Raw genomic sequence first — 16,447 nt, forward strand, 5'->3', positions numbered from 1 at the left:
ACACATACATAACCTTCCCTCTGGAAATCGGTTCTTTAAATCTGATTGTTGCAGCCATAGAGCCTTGAAAATCTGCAGAACATTCAGAAACAACTCAAATAAATCTGTATCAGTGATTCAGATGACCACGATTTACTAGATGGCTATTTGTAAAATCAGAAACAATTCAAGTAGAAAGCAGCTTCATTCCTTTGCTTTCTGAACTCATTCAAGTACAGACAGAGGACATACATTTGTATACAGCTCATGCAAACAGTCCATATGGCTAAAACACATTTTGGCAGAAGAGGACTAATGGGATGCCAAGAAAATTACTAGATTTGCAAAATTAAATTGACCTCTCTCATTCCCTTCCAGGTAAATGGGCCTCTAGCTCTGCTTTCAATCTCTCATTTATTTTCAATGGGGAAATAAACCTAGCAGAAACAGGAACACAGCAAATTATGATTAGAATTAAATAACAAAAACGCAAACAAGTGCCTTGAGTGCAGAGTCTGTTTCTTTCAATATAATATTGTGGGTAATGTATTAGTCAAGAAATGCATGTCTGGGCAGATTGTCTTGCTACAGCAGTTGAAAAGCTAAAACCATGTCAGCGAAGTGGTAGATTTGTCAAATAGAATTTAAGAGGATGTTTGGAATTCGACTTATTGTTTTGAAGAACTTAACCACAAAATGCTAATTCAAAAATACAGAAAGTGTGATGGATGTCCTATGTCGAAGCTTAAGGATTTTAGGAAGAAAAGCAGAAAAAGTGACAGTTTGGTGGTGGATTGGTTCAGTTTTCTGTCTGGATAGAACTAAACATCTGAGATACAGAAATTGTTGGTAGAATTAAGAAATTGGTTCTAAATAAAACCACAATTTGGTTATGCTAGTTTACAAAAGCAGACAAAATGAGATCAAACTGGATCAGATATTCTTTGAGACACTCCTGGACTGCTCAACTGAAGGTACTTCAAAAAAGTGGCAGTGGGAATTCCCCAAAACTGAGCCATCTATTGTGCCATGTAACCACCAAAATCCTCAGTTATGGGATATTGCAATAAACAAACACTGTATGTTATGGTAGACAATGGCAAGATACAATCTTTGAATCTGATCTGCTGAAAATCAGAAAGTCTTTAGCTTTTAATTTACTTATACCAGGAAATAAAGCATAAACATGATGACATCCATATACATTCAGCTAAAGGATTATTAGGAACACCTGTTCAATTTTTCATTAATGGAATTATCTAATCAACCAATCACATGGCAGTTGCTTCAATGCATTTAGGGGTGTGGTACTGGTCAAGACAATCTCCTGAACTCCAAACTGAACGTCAGAATGGGAAAGAAAGGTGATTTAAGCAATTTTGAGCGTGGCATGGTTGTTGGTGCCAGACGGGCCGGTCTGAGTATTTCACAATCTGCTCAGTTACTGGGATTTTCACGCACAACCATTTCTAGGGTTTACAAAGAATGGTGTGAAAAGGGAAAAACATCCAGTATGCGGCAGTCCTGTGGGCGAAAATGCCTTGTTGATGCTAAAGGTCAGAGGAGAATGGGCAGACTGATTCAAGCTGATAGAAGAGCAACTTTGACTGAAATAACCACTCGTTACAACCGAGGTATGCAGCAAAGCATTTGTGAAGCCACAACACACACAACCTTGAGGCGGATGGGCTACAACAGCAGAAGACCCCACCGGGTACCACTCATCTCCACTACAAATAGGAAAAAGAGGCTACAATTTGCAAGAGCTCACCAAAATTGGACAGTTGAAGACTGGAAAAATGTTGCCTGGTCTGATGAGTCTCGATTTCTGTTGAGACATTCAGATGGTAGAGTCAGAATTTGGCGTAAACAGAATGAGAACATGGATCCATCATGCCTTGTTACCACTGTGCAGGCTGGTGGTGGTGGTGTTATGGTGTGGGGGATATTTTCTTGGCACACTTTAGGCCCCTTAGTGCCAATCGGGCATCATTTAAATGCCACGGCCTACCTGAGCATTGTTTCTGACCATGTCCATCCCTTTATGGCCCCCATGTACCCATCCTCTGATGGCTACTTCCAGCAGGATAGTGCACCATGTCACAAAGCTTTGAATCATTTCAAATTGTTTTCTGGAACATGACAATGAGTTCACTGTACTAAAATGGCCCCCACAGTCACCAGATCTCAACCCAATAGAGCATCTTTGGGATGTGGTGGAACGGGAGCTTCGTGCCCTGGATGTGCATCCCACAAATCTCTATCAACTGCAAGATGCTATCCTATCAATATGGGCCAACATTTCTAAAGAATGCTTTCAGCACCTTGTTGAATCAATGCCACGTAGAATTAAGGCAGTTCTGAAGGCGAAAGGGGGTCAAACACAGTATTAGTATGGTATTCCTAATAATCCTTTAGGTGAGTGTATGTTCAGCATGGCAGTCTTACATGTAAAACTAAGGCACTTATATTAAGTTGCATTAGATATGAGCATTTCCTAAGTGCTTCAAATCTAAATGTACGTGGCCAGAGTGTTTAAACTATATTTTTGTGCATGTTCTTTAATGGTCAAATTGATGTTATTTAAAGAAAAAAAGAAAACCAACTGAACTGAATTAGTATTCTTCTGTCTGTAAAAAAACAACAACTTACAAATTATTTAAATGGCATCTAAAAGATGTAAGTGTCATCTGGAATCCAATAAAATGTTGTTGTTTTTTTTCAATGTAAATGCCTCTGAAAAACCTTACAAATAAGGGTTAAACAGCATTGACAAAGCCTTCTTAAACCACCAAATAATCTACTGCTTGTTACTGTAGTAACTGTCCTCCTATTCGGCCCTCAACAATAAGTGAAGAACTGATTATTGATGTTGCAGAATAATTATGTCAGGTACTGACAGCTGAGGTCATGAATCAAGTGTGTGCTCCGTCCCCTCCATGTGCCCATTTATTGTGCTGTCGATAGCAATTGTGTCTCTCCACAGTGTCTGTGAGCACTGGAACACTTGCATGAGTCAGAGCAGCATGTAACATTCACAAGAAGGCAATGAGATAAGCAGGATGAAGAATTAGATGTATCCCTGACATTGTGATTAATTAACTTGCTAGCGCAAAGCCTAGCTGACAAGCGGTGACTGAATGAGACACTGACAACTGCATGCATTCACTGTGAAATGCCTCATGGCCTTCAGTCACACCATAAAGCAAAAGCCCTGTGGGACCTTTTGCACGCTTTAAGCAAATGGTGAAAATGAAAACAAATTACAGTATAATCCAGGGGTGTCCAATCCTGCTCCTGGAGGGTCACTGTCCAGCAGAGTTCAGCTCCATCTCCATCTCCAATTAAACACACCTAAAGCAGCTGAACAAGCTCTTACTAGGCATACTAGAAACTTCCGGTTGTTGTGTGTTGAGGCAAGTTGGAGCTAAACTCTGCAGGACAGTTGCCCTATAGGAGCAGGTTTGTACAACCCTGGTATAATCATTACAGCTGATGAACCTATAAGAAAATAGTTGATGTCAAATAATAAAGTCTAAAAAAATGCTTGTGGCCAAACCCATATCTGTGACATCTTATACCTGCTCTAGACTGTGCGATTTCGGCTATCCTACAAGATCATTACAAATCACACTGTAGGAACATGGATCTAATAAACTTGAGTAAGCCATTTATGTAGACTGTACGATGATGACACCAATTGAATTGTACGCTACAACGCAAGTTATGGGAGAATATAACGTCATACGCATGCGCTACTGTTAAACAAATAGAGCAAGATGAATCGCACTTTGGGAAAAAGTTGCCAGGCACAATTAAATATAATGCTGTCCATTTAAAATGATTTTATACAATTTCTATAGATACATTTATTGTTGTGGATATTGTGGTAACAAAACTAGCGTTTTTTCACATTTCATGGAAAGAGAGCACGATTGCGTACAGAGAGGCCTTAAAAGCTGCTAGATATGAAAGCTTTAGCTTATGTTCTGCCAGGAAGACTTAATTACTACGTCGCTTATTACCTTCACATCTATCCAATCACGCCCTTATACTCGCTGTATAAAAGATTGGTACTTACACACGTCTGACTTCGCAGATGCTGACGCGTCAACTACCTCCACTCTCCCCCATCACCACCAGAATGGTCCTGTCCATACCTTCCAGGGGGGTTGGCTGTGCCCCTGCCTTCGTCTTCAGGCAGGAAATGCAGATCCACTACCCTCGGACCCTAACCTTAACACTAACTACGGACGGGGCCTACGCCAAATAACTTTATAAATAATTTCTTGCTAGGCTGTCAATAAATAATACTTTGTACATCATTATTTTATACTTTGTACATCTCCCGAGTCTTTCTGGTAGAACTGCTTATTTTTCAAACCTATTAGAAGAAAATAAACAAAACCCTGGGTATTTATTTGAAACTTATTAGCTAAATTAGCGAAAAATAAAGCTTCAACCCCAGACGTTTCCAAGCAGCACAGCAGTAATGACTTTATGAACTTCTTTACTTACAAGATTGATAATATTAGGGAGAAAATTATAACTATGCAACCATCTACTACAGTATCACATCAGACAGTGCTTTAGTCTCCCTGAGGAGGGAAAATTTTGATTCATTCATTGCTATAGGAGAGGAAGAATTTTCTAAACTCGTTAAATCATCTAAAATCGACAACATGTATGTTAGACCCTATACCGACTAAGCTATTGAAAGAGATGCTTCCAGAGGTCATAAATCTTCTTCTTAATATCATTAATTCATATTTGTCATTAAGTACCAAAAACTTTTAAGCTAGCTATGATTAAACCGCTAGTTAAAAAAACGCAACTTGATCCTACAGAATTAATCCATTACAGGCCGATCTCGAATCTACCTTTTCTGTCAAAGATACTAGAAAAGGCAGTATCCTCACAACTATGTTCCTTTTTAGAAAGAAATTGTATCTGCAAAGATTTTCAGTCAGGATTTAGACCATACCATAGTACTGAGACATCTCTCATCAGAATCACAAATGATTTGCATCATCCGATCGTGGTTGTATCTCTCTATTAGTGCTACTCGATCTTACTGGTGCATTTGATACTATTTACCACAACATTCTTTTAAATAGACTTGAAAATTATGTTGGCATTAGTGAAATTGCATTAGCATGGTTTAAACTTATCTTATCGTAATCAGTTTGTAGCAGTAAATGAAGAGATGTCTTATCGATCACAAGTTCAGTATGGAGTACCACAAGGCTCAGTACTAAGACCGCTGCTGTTCACTCTGTACATGCTACCCTTACGAGATATCATTAGGAAACATGCCATTAGTTTTCACTCTTATGCTGATGATACTCAGCTCTATATTTCTTCACGCCATGACAAAACCTAACAATTCACAAAATTAACGGAATGCATAGCAGATATAAAAAAACTGGGTGACAAGTAATTTCCTAATAATTAATTCTGAAAAAACAGAGATTCTAATTATTGGACAAAAACCGTCCTCACACACAATAACCTAGAATACTGTCTAACACTTGATGGCTGCTCTGTCAAGTCTTCGTCATCGGTTAGGAACCTGGGTGTGCTCTTTGATACCAATCTTATTTGGAAGTCACGTGTCTAGTATCTGTAAAACCGCATTTTTCCATCTTAAAAATATATCTAAATTACGTCATATGCTCTCAATGACAAATGCAGAACAGTTAGTTAATGCGTTCATGACATCAAGGCTAGATTATTCTAATGCTATTATGGGTGGTTGCCCTGCAAGCTTAATAAACAAACGACAGCTGGTCCAAAACGCAGCAGCTAGAGTTCTTACCAGAACCAGGAAGTATGACCATTTTAGCCCGGTTCTGTCAACACTGCATTGGCTCCCTATTAAACATCGTATACATTTTCAAATATTGCTGATTACTTACAAAGCACTAAATGGTTTTGCTCCCCAGTACTTGACCGAACTCTTAACGCATTATAGTCCGTCACGTCTATTGCAATCTCAAAATTCCGGCCAGTTGATAATACCTAGAATATCAAAATCAACTGCTGGCACTAGATCCTTTTCCTATTTAGCAACAAAACTTTGGAACAGTCTTCCTAACATTGTCCAGGAAGCAGACACACACTGTCAATTCAAATCTAGACTAAAAACACATCTCTTTGACCTAGCATACACATAACACATTATAGACTTCTATAATTCAATGTTAGCCTGCATAGATTAGGTTAGCGGGCAGACAGGCAGGATAAAGCTCCCCAGTGCCGACAGCCAATGGAGGAGACGAAGGAGGGAGGAGTGCACGTGGTGACGAGGTTGGCGACAGCTGGGGTACGACGGACGGAGGCGTGGTCGATGGATCCGCAAGCGCAGACGGAGAGCCGATGAACTCCAGCGGCATCACTGGCTCTGAAGATCTCGGCGATGTTGCGGCGAAGACTGTCAAAAGCGGAGCCAGAGTACCCCGAGACCTGAGGTGGATCCGGTGTGATGGAGGACAGAGGTGACACCAAGGGGAAGGAGGAACCCGCTGCAGTTGTAGGGGTGGAGGGACAAAGTGCAACGGACGGACTGCAAGTCCGTGACGGAAGTGGTGTGACGACTGACCAAGGGGGGGGCGGCAGGATGAAGGAGCCCGGAGGAACAGCAAATCCGAGGGTCTACGGTGGAGCTGAAGGTGGGAGAAGCCAAGACAGAGCCGACAAGTCGACAGACCGAGATGGAGCAAGGAGGTCGAAGGCGGGAGGCGGAGCTGTAGGATCCTCCCGCACTGACGCTGCTGGTGGTCACAGGACCTGCGGCTCAACGTCATAGCAAGGCTTCCACGTAGACGACGCAGGGCCGTTGACATCTGGCAGCGGCTGGGCTGGAGAACTGACTTGAGTTCTGGGGTGATTGAGGTGGTAAGGATCTTGAAGGAATGACGGTGAGTAATACACAGTCTATACAGTCATTAGTACTGTTCAGGAACAGTGATGATAGTGAAAATATCCGGGTGGGATAGGATAGGAGTTGTTAATTCCTCACTGTTGTCATTGGCTCACACCCCTGGTCAGACTTGCTATGAGACTTCACTTCCGGGGCAAGGGTCAGCTCTGTCCTCTTCTCCTCGGTCTCTGGCTGACGTGTCATGTCTTTCATGCCAAAGACCTCCCAAATATGATGAATCCCTTATTGTGAGAGACACCTTATTAAATATAAAGACAGCTATAGGTATATTTCATATATACTGTGTGTAAAATAAATGTGATTTTTATATTTTATTTTTTTGTACCCTACCATTAGAGTTAGATGCATAAATGGAAGAACATAAAGCTATGGCTGTCAATATAAAATAATACAAATAAAATAATGAATAATCTCATGTGTCTTTTGAAAGCAGAATAAAAACAGTATAATGTATTTGGTTTTGCAATTTGGTGACACTTTACAATAAGGTTTAATAATAGATGACCATAAGAGAGACTTAAAAACAAATTTGGAATAGGCTTAACCTCTAACATACAACATTGCATAGTCTTATCTTCCATTGGGTTATGGGGTTACGTAGGAAAATGCATAGAGCTGCATTAAGTGTCCAAGTCGGATCAAGTTAAGTTCAAATAAATATTGTAAAAGCCTCTCACATGTTTTCACAATATAAAGGAACGTGTCCTTACCTTACCTTGATCTTAGTGCCTACTAACCCTAAAGTAAATCAGCCATTGAGTTTCTGTTTGCTAAGGATGCAAAGGACAAATCAGATTGTTGGCAGTAATGCAACACAAATCCAATGTTTGAATTTGTGCTTACAACAGCCCCTGATCCCCTCTGAGTCCACAAAACACAGGCATTAGGTCCATGAGGTCCATGGCACCAGCCGGCTAAGCATTAGATTTAGGGGTTAGATTGGGTTTAGCAGGGCTGTCAGTCCTGGGCAAGAAATGGATAGCATGGGGAGGAAAAAACATAGGTTTATATATAAACGTAATCCACTGTACGGTTTCATGCTCAAAACATTAGAGATCAATATATAGATGGGCAGGAGTTAGATTTAGGTCCTCTGGCAATGTCCCAACAGTTCCTGAGAGGAACTGTGAACATGTGGTCAGGCAAAAATAATAAACAAAAACCCTGGGTTACACAGAAAACATCAGATTCACAGCCAACATGTTCCTTCACCTATTATATTCAGTAGTGCTCCTACAAACCCCACAGAAACACAAGCAGATTATTCTTCAGGAAAAGTAACTAACTATGGTGAGGCCATTTAAAAGTGCAATAGAATTTCCCAAAAACAATTTTTGAAATAATTATTCTTGATTTTGGTGGCAGCATTAAGCTTGAGCAGATCAATTTACATTAAATACAACTATAAACAAACTATAAAAACATAGGTGACAAACCGAGTATATAAGGGAGAAATATTTTCTCATTTTACACAAAGAAATTAAAAGGTTTTGATAAATGCATGAGATGAAGACTCACTGTTGTGTTTTTTTGTTTTTGTTTTCGTGGAGCCAGTCACCTCAAGGAGCAAACACGTTGAGATCACATGACCAGCTGAATGCTATCACTACTTTATAATACTCAAAATAAAACATCACTGCATGTATAAATAGCTGAATATGGCAAAGCTTTATCAGCTTGGTATTTACTGAATAATAAAGATCATTCCTTCTTTAATTCAAAAGTGCCATAATGTTCTTCATCTTGAACTTCAATTGAAAGTGGAGATAATCTTGGTGGTGAAAGTTCACACTAACTGGTTCACTTTGGTGTTTACAGAATTAAAGAGAAAGATTCTGTACTCTAATAAAAATAAAATATCATAGCAGTTCACTGCAGAGAACTTGATTCTACACAAGCCAACACAGATACACAAGGGGGCACACTGAGTTCACTTCACTTTAAGCAGTGTGGTAAACATCCAGGTGGGTTTTCAGTCTGTTTGTGGCCCCAGTTATTTCTGTCTTAAAAACATTGTAGGTTTTCTTATAACAAGCTACTTTTTCAGACAAGTATAGTGCTACAAAGCTGTTTTTATATCATATTATATTGTGTACACTGTTCTACAGCCAAGCGAACTGAGGTAACAAGCAAACGTGTGCTCCTAAAATGTTCTCTCTCTCATTTGAAAGAGGAAAGTCTAATTCATTTTAGTGATTAGGTTCATTTGTAAAATTCAAATAAATGAACTTTATTTGGAAATTAAATTAACTTTAAAGTTCGAATAAATGAACCATTCAAAAAGAAATGATTCCCCAATCCAAGCCTTTTTTAGAACACTGCCTGTCACCCAAAAAAGTACTGTAGGTGTAAACAATAGTGTCCAAGGCAAAGTAAAGCCACCCGTTCGCATTATTTGAACTTAATTTTGAAATTATCGCAGCACTGTGAATAATGTAAAGTCTCCATATGCTCTCAAACTACTTAAATACTACACAGATTAGTGTACATATAGTAGCCGAGGTGGAATGGCTGTTAACTCAAACAACAGGAGATGACTTCCTCAAAATGAATAAGTACTCCATGCGTTTCTATACGTGTTTGTGTTTGCATTAATCACTATACTATACTTTGTCTCCCAGGAGCTCAAGGTGTTGCACTATCATAAGTATAACAGCACATAGTTTTGTTGCCAACTTAACAGACACATGTCAAACTAAAGCAGAAAGACAAACACATAGATGTGTGAGGGAAAACAGGGAGGTGAGGGCATGACAAACCTGACAAACACATATATCACCCTGCTGGAATATATATACGCAATCTTCCTATTTCACATTTACATGTAGACTCGCACACAGTCACACAGGATCAACAATCTGAATGAGGTGACTGAGGGGGCAGAGGGAGGCCAGTGGAACACGATCTGCTTCGATCTTCTGGTTAAAGTGCTATCGCTGTAATGCGTAATGGCTTTTTGGGGAGACGCAGGGGTCACGGTCCAACCCTGGGGACATTTCCACTGCACCTGTGCCGCTCTTTACACAAGCCGCCATTCTATACAGTCATTGACACTTCATACACTCATGGCTCACATCACGGCACGTGCATTCAACATAGCAAGACATTCTGGGGATGCCTTTCCAGGAAAAGAGGGGTTTGTGTTTTTGTGTCGACTGAATGTACAATGCACAAAGAAGCAGATATGAAGTATACTAGGAAAATTATGTCATCTGTTGGCAGTCTCTCAGAACTGTCTGATACTGATATTTCAACACCATCTGTGTGCAGTGAAATCAAGAAATATGATATTTTCTCTACATCAGGCATATGCTCTGATGATGCCATCTGAGAGGGTTTTGTAGCCACAGAGGATAAAAGAAAGAACAGAATAGTCAAGAACAGTGATTTGAGCCCTCAGATGTGACTCACAACTTACAGCAAATGACCGATTTATCATGGTTGCCCATCCGACAATGGCAAATTTTTGATATTAGTCACACTTAATAATGCATGGCTTGATAGTAAGACATAAGTTTGATTTTATTTATGTTGTGATGTGGAGGAATGATGGAAATGTTATTTCATTGACACAATTATAAAATCAATTTTTACATTATAGTTCAAAAGTTTCTGAAACAGGTCTCTTATGTTCACCAAGACTGCATTTATTTGTTCAAAAATACAGTAAAAACAGTAATATTGTGAAATAATATTACAATTTAAAAAATTTGTTTGCTATTTGAATATATTTTAAAATCTAATTTATTCCTGTTATGCAAAGCTGAAGTTTATTTATTTTTTTTGGAAACTGTCATAATTTTTTTCAGGGTTATTTAATGAGTAGAACTGTCAAAAGTTTTTATTTTAAATAGAAATATTTTTGTAACATTAAAAATGTCTTTCTAGCCCCAAACTTTTGAATGGTAGTGTATTTCTCACTAAAAAGAGGTAATCAAGATCTATTTTGCAGTTTCAACAACCTCGAACCCTGCAAAGGGTGTCCAAATGGCCCAGTTCAGTGGGGCCAGTTTTGTTGCTATCATCCATCACACAGCCTGTTCACACTTCTTCCATCTGGAAAATGTTTAGAGAGCATTCATGCCAAAATACTTAACATCACTAAACAAGCTGCCAAACTACTACATCCTGCCTGGACTCTACATTCCCTCTTCCCTTCAACGTTTTAATATGAAATACAATAGAACTATAGACTTTACTCTCTCTCTCTCTCTCTCTCTCTCTCTCTCTCTCTCTCTCTCTCTCTCTCTCTCTCTCTCTCTCTCTCTCTCTCTCTCTCTCTCTCTCTCTCTCTCTCTCTCTCTCTCTCTCTCTCTCTCTCTCTCTCTCTCTCTCTCTCTCTCTCTCTCATACAGTCTGCAGGGGAAAGTGAGTAAGTACAAACATATTTAAATAATCCAACTGCATGACAAAACATACATTACCGTAATTGCAAATGCAATGCATATCTGATGTGCAAGATTTTGTGTTTTGTAAAATAATTCAAATGACACGAAACAACACAAGTTGTGTTTTGTGTCATTTGAATTATTCTGCAGAACAAAATTCTCTTTGCAACCACTTCCTTCCTCTAGTGACAGTCAAACTGGTTTCTGCATTACCAACACAGATACCAACTGACAACAAGTGGGTCCTACAGTATGTGTTGTGATCAAATAAATCATGAATTCCCAAGGACAGTTATATCACACTACAAGAGATGAAGGTTTTTAAATTAAACCTGAAATCTGTTAACAAAGTGAAACTGAGTGACTAGCATAATCACACATATTTTAGATCTACATAAAGAGAACTTAAGTCTTATGACCCAGGATGTTTTTCAAAAATTCTTCATTATTGAATGTCTGATGAGGAATATGTGAAATCATTCAAATCACCACAACTTAAATAAAACGCATGATCACAAGTTAAAATGTATTATTCATTGATTTAAAAGGTTAGTTCCCCCAAAAATGAAAATTCTGTCAGTAATTACTCACCCTCATGTTGTTCCAACCCTGTAAGACCTTCGTTCATCTTGGGAACACGAATTAAGATATTTTTGATTAAATCTGAGAGCTGAATCACTCCTCCATAGGCTTCTAAGGGATTGAACTTGCCAGCCCCGAAAAGTTATTAAAGACATTGTTAAATAGTCCAAGTGACTACAGTGGCTCAATCTTAAGTTTATCAAGCGACGAGAATATTTTTTTGCGCAAAAAACAAACAAAAATAACGACTTTAAGTTCACTGGTGTAATAGCGTAGTGCATCTGTGTTGTACGTCACAAGCATCACACACATGACCAGCGTCGGCCACTAGTGAGCCTACGTGTGACGTATCTCTACGCTTTTACACCAAGTTAACTGACTAGAGGCCCATAGAGAAGGAAATTAATAGTTGAAATAAAGTCGTTATTTTTGTTTGTTTTTGCGCACAAAAAGTATTCTCGTCGCTTGATAAACTTAAGATTGAGCCACTGTAGTCACTTGGACTATTTAACAATGTCTTTAATAACTTTTCGGGGCTGGCAAGTTTCAATCCCATAAGAGGCCTATGGAGGAGTGATTCAGCTCTCAGATTTAATAAAAAATATCTTAATTCGTGTTCCCAAGATGAACAAAGGTCTTACGGGGTTGGAACAACATGAGGGTGAGTAATTACTGACAGAATTTAAATTTTTGGGTGAACTATCCCTTTAATTAAACCTTTTAGGTTGCAAACATTATTTTGTTGAGTTCAGTTGACATAATAATGTTGATCATTACATTAACTTAATATTGTGTGTAATTTAAACTCTGTGTTAATGGATTGTAAATTGTAGTTGTAACTTAATGAAATTGTCTTGATAACTTAGGTAATGGGTTTCTAGATCAGCACGCGTTGCATAGGATCTGGATAAGGAGAGTAAATGTTGAAATTAAGTGTTATTTTATGTGTTTTAGGGAAGGGAAAGACCTGTTATTCTTTAATGCAGTTATGTTTTATTTTTTAAAAGAGTTGTGCTGAAGACATACATTGATACACTACATATAAGCAATGACTGCGCTAATGCTAGTGACAAGTTATTGTTTATTAAAATTACATGCTAATAAGTTACATTTAGCATGTGCTATGATAGCTCAAAAACATTTTTTGGGGGGGCCAACCCATTACTTTTTAGAGTATTGTCAATCAGAGTTCTGTTCTTGTACTTTACCACTTATACCATAAGTGCTTTATCCCATAAAACACAACAGCCTCACATCTTTGATATCTCATGACTGATTAAAGTTCACAGTGCACTTATTTCCACAATGTTATCACCCATCATCATCACTTTTTCATAAATTTCCTAGGAATGTCATCACATCTTATTTGCACGAAATTGTGACCTTTGAAGCTGTTAAAAGTGTTGGGCTACTGGTGCTTTTGTTCTCATTGAGGTATACAATAACACTATAAAAAATAAAGTAGTCATTCTTACATAAAAGCACTGTTAAATGATAAATATTGACAATGTATTGACTTTTTGGCACAAAGACATTAGGGTGGACTTTTTGGGATAATGTTTTGAGCTGCAATACTAAGCACTAAAATAAATTAATACTTTTATTCAGGAAGAATGTATAACATTTATCAAAAGTAACAGAAAAGACATTTATAATGTTTAAAATTAATTTTAAAAATCACTGTGTCCACAAAAATATTTAGCAGAACAACTGTTTTCATCATTGATAAAATAATGTGTCTTGAGCAGCAAATCATCATATTAGAATGATTTCTGAAGGATCATGTGACACTGAAGACTAGAGTAATGATGCTGAAAATTCAGCTTTGACAACAGGAATAAATTACACTTAAAAAATATATAACAATAGAAAACAGTTATTTTACACTGTTATTTTACACTGTAATACATTTTTTACTGCCTTTCTGAACTTTTATCAAGACTTTTTTCAAAAGCATAAAAAAATATTTTGAATGGTAGTGTATTTTTTCATATAACAATAAACTCTTATCTCAAATGATCAAGGATGTAAATTATATAATCATATAATTTTATGTTCCACTTATATCAAAACTAAAGCAGATCCTTATATGTAGTGACCACAACTGTGTTCATGTAAAAATTAAGATTTGCTGAGATAAAAATTGGTGATAGCTGTTAACTCTTGTCTCAAGGTCAGACCTCAGACCTATATAGCATATCTGTTACAGACTTCCATTACAAACTCAGGGCTGACCAACGGTGTCTGGGTCTTATCACCACATTTCTTCAAAACAAAAATATGCATATACATATATACAGTGATGGATCTGGGAGAAAGGCACTGATTACGATGACTTCACTCACAGCACAGTGGTTGTGATCAAAACAAAGGGTTTTCAGTGAGCAAAAAATTAAAATGTTCCAAACAATAAATTCTCAGCTCATCACAATTTGTGATTTCATGATGCAGAGAAAATTAAGTGCATGTGTCTTTGTTTTTTGATAGGAGAAGGGCTTTGATGGGAAAATAGATTGGGAACCACTGATCTATTGAAACAATACTGAACTTAAAACACATGTGTCTGAGCATTCATTACAATCAAATTATTGGTGCAACTAGCCTACTGTACAATCTAATGATTACTCAGACAAAAAGTATCCATTAACAGAAGACTACACATTCTAACAAGAGCTTTTTAATTAGAAGTCAAATTCATTTATATAGGCCTAGCGCTTTTCACAATGCATATTCTTTCAAGGCAGTTTTACGTAAAATCATGATGTTAAAGATAGGGTAGGCCATTTTTTATAAACCCATTTTCTCATACTGGTTGAAACTCTCTTCACATCCTAGTACAGTAATCAATAATAGAAGTGGTAAAAATATTAAAACATGTCCATATATCTTCTGTTGAAATCTCAGGACCAAAACATTTTTTGTCCAATCATTGCATTCTGACCGAATGCAATGATACGATGGCCTACCTGCCTGTCAACATGTACGGAATCTGGCGCAGACATCACACGTCATCAGCATGTTCGCAAGTTGTAGACAAACAGCCGAGCGCCAAAAACAAAACAAACGAATCAAAACAACAAGCTCATACTGCGTCCATGCCATATTGTAACCGTAATTACAAGATCGCAATTACAAACGCATCGCTTCGCTTCAGAAGACATTTTTTAGGCTTCAAATTTTGGCCTCCCATTCACTGCCATTATAAAGCTCAGAAGAGCCCAGATATTTTTAAATATAACTCAGATTGTATTCGTCTAAAAAGAAGAATGTCTAGGATGGCTTAAGGTTGAGTAAATCATGGGGTAATTTAACATTTTTGGGTGATCCCTTTAACGTATCATCCTTCATCCAAAGCCAAAGGTGTAGGGATAATCCATGTCCTACATGCTTCAGACACGTAAAGAAATGACTGTTAAACTATAAACGATCACGGAGCTAACTCAGTTTAGCCTAATCAGAAACCCGCTGCAAATAGGCCACTAAAAATAAAGTACTTTAAATAGAATACAAACAGGTCACCATTTTGTATCGTAAGCTTCAACGAATGCTTCAACCACGGAGAATAACTCATCCGTACATTATGTTCAGACAGTAGCCTACAAGAGAGTGAAACAGGCAGTTCCCTCGTATGACCTGCTGCGCGCTCCCGAGACTGCCGCTCTGACGTCAACATATAATGAATGCAGATCGGGACGTCAGCTGCGCTCTTATGCAACTGAACTATTTAACTACCTCGCTCGTTCTTACAAGCGCACAGTGAGTGTGCGGGACACCTAAATGCAAGACACGGCGTCCCACGGGTCACATCGGCCCAAGAGTCGCGGTGAAGTGTGCCTGCCTACTCGTAAACATTGTCCTCGGTGTCTGAAGCAGAAACCCGAGGAAGACTGGAGCTGACGGGCTGTGTATCGCATATGTTCTAGGTATCACAGTCTAGGTTCTTTAAGGATGCACGTTCCCATCGTGCACTGAATTATTTAGCCCCTCTTTGAACAAGCTTGTATGCTCGAATTCAATGCCGTGTTGCATCCGCTAAGGCTGGTATAAAATTTTGCCTGACTGGTTTTCACGAATAATTTCGATTGGCGATTTAATTATGCACACGTTGAGAAGTCGACATTTATTCACATTATAGCCTACTTGGAATCTCACATTTCCTACAATGATTTTGTAAACATAGGGGGTAGAATGCTTAGTAATAGGCAATATGAAATTATTCACAAATGTTTTATAAATATGTCACTGGATAATTTTTATTTTTTTATGGAATATTGCAGTATTTATTATAAACGGTTTCCCCCGGCGCTTCATTTTTTTTAATAAAAATATATTTAAAAATAAAAATATATCCCTCATAATATTTCATCAAAATAATTTCCCCTCTCTCTTCTCTTCCAGTAACATCTCTCTTCTCTGATGGTGTTTGCTGGCGCGAGGGCGGGACAACCTGTCACTCACATGAAATCACATCACATCAATAGCAAACCACAACCATCCAATTAATTCCTGATGAAGATAGTCATGTCCCACCCAGCCGACCTACATTTTTCTTGTC

At 38.2% G+C, this 16,447-nt stretch overlaps 1 protein-coding gene across 5 annotated transcripts in view; it reads right to left on the reverse strand.

Moving 5' to 3' along the window:
• Nucleotides 1-16,447, reverse strand: part of thraa (thyroid hormone receptor alpha a) — a 39,936-nt gene that overhangs the window by 21,363 nt on the left and 2,126 nt on the right. Inside the window, exon 1 of one of the 5 annotated variants that reach the window (XM_077212962.1) lies at nt 14,859-15,472. The exons of the other annotated variants lie outside the window; for them this stretch is intronic. The gene's annotated coding sequence lies outside the window, so the exon portion shown is untranslated. Of the gene's footprint in view, nt 1-14,858; nt 15,473-16,447 lie in introns of those variants that run through there. 5 annotated transcript variants of the gene reach the window in all.

Source organism: Siphateles boraxobius, unplaced genomic scaffold (genome assembly GCF_051911475.1).
Source record: "Siphateles boraxobius isolate OS27281-9 unplaced genomic scaffold, OSU_SipBor_1 66, whole genome shotgun sequence".
Classification (NCBI taxonomy): domain Eukaryota; kingdom Metazoa; phylum Chordata; class Actinopteri; order Cypriniformes; family Leuciscidae; genus Siphateles; species Siphateles boraxobius.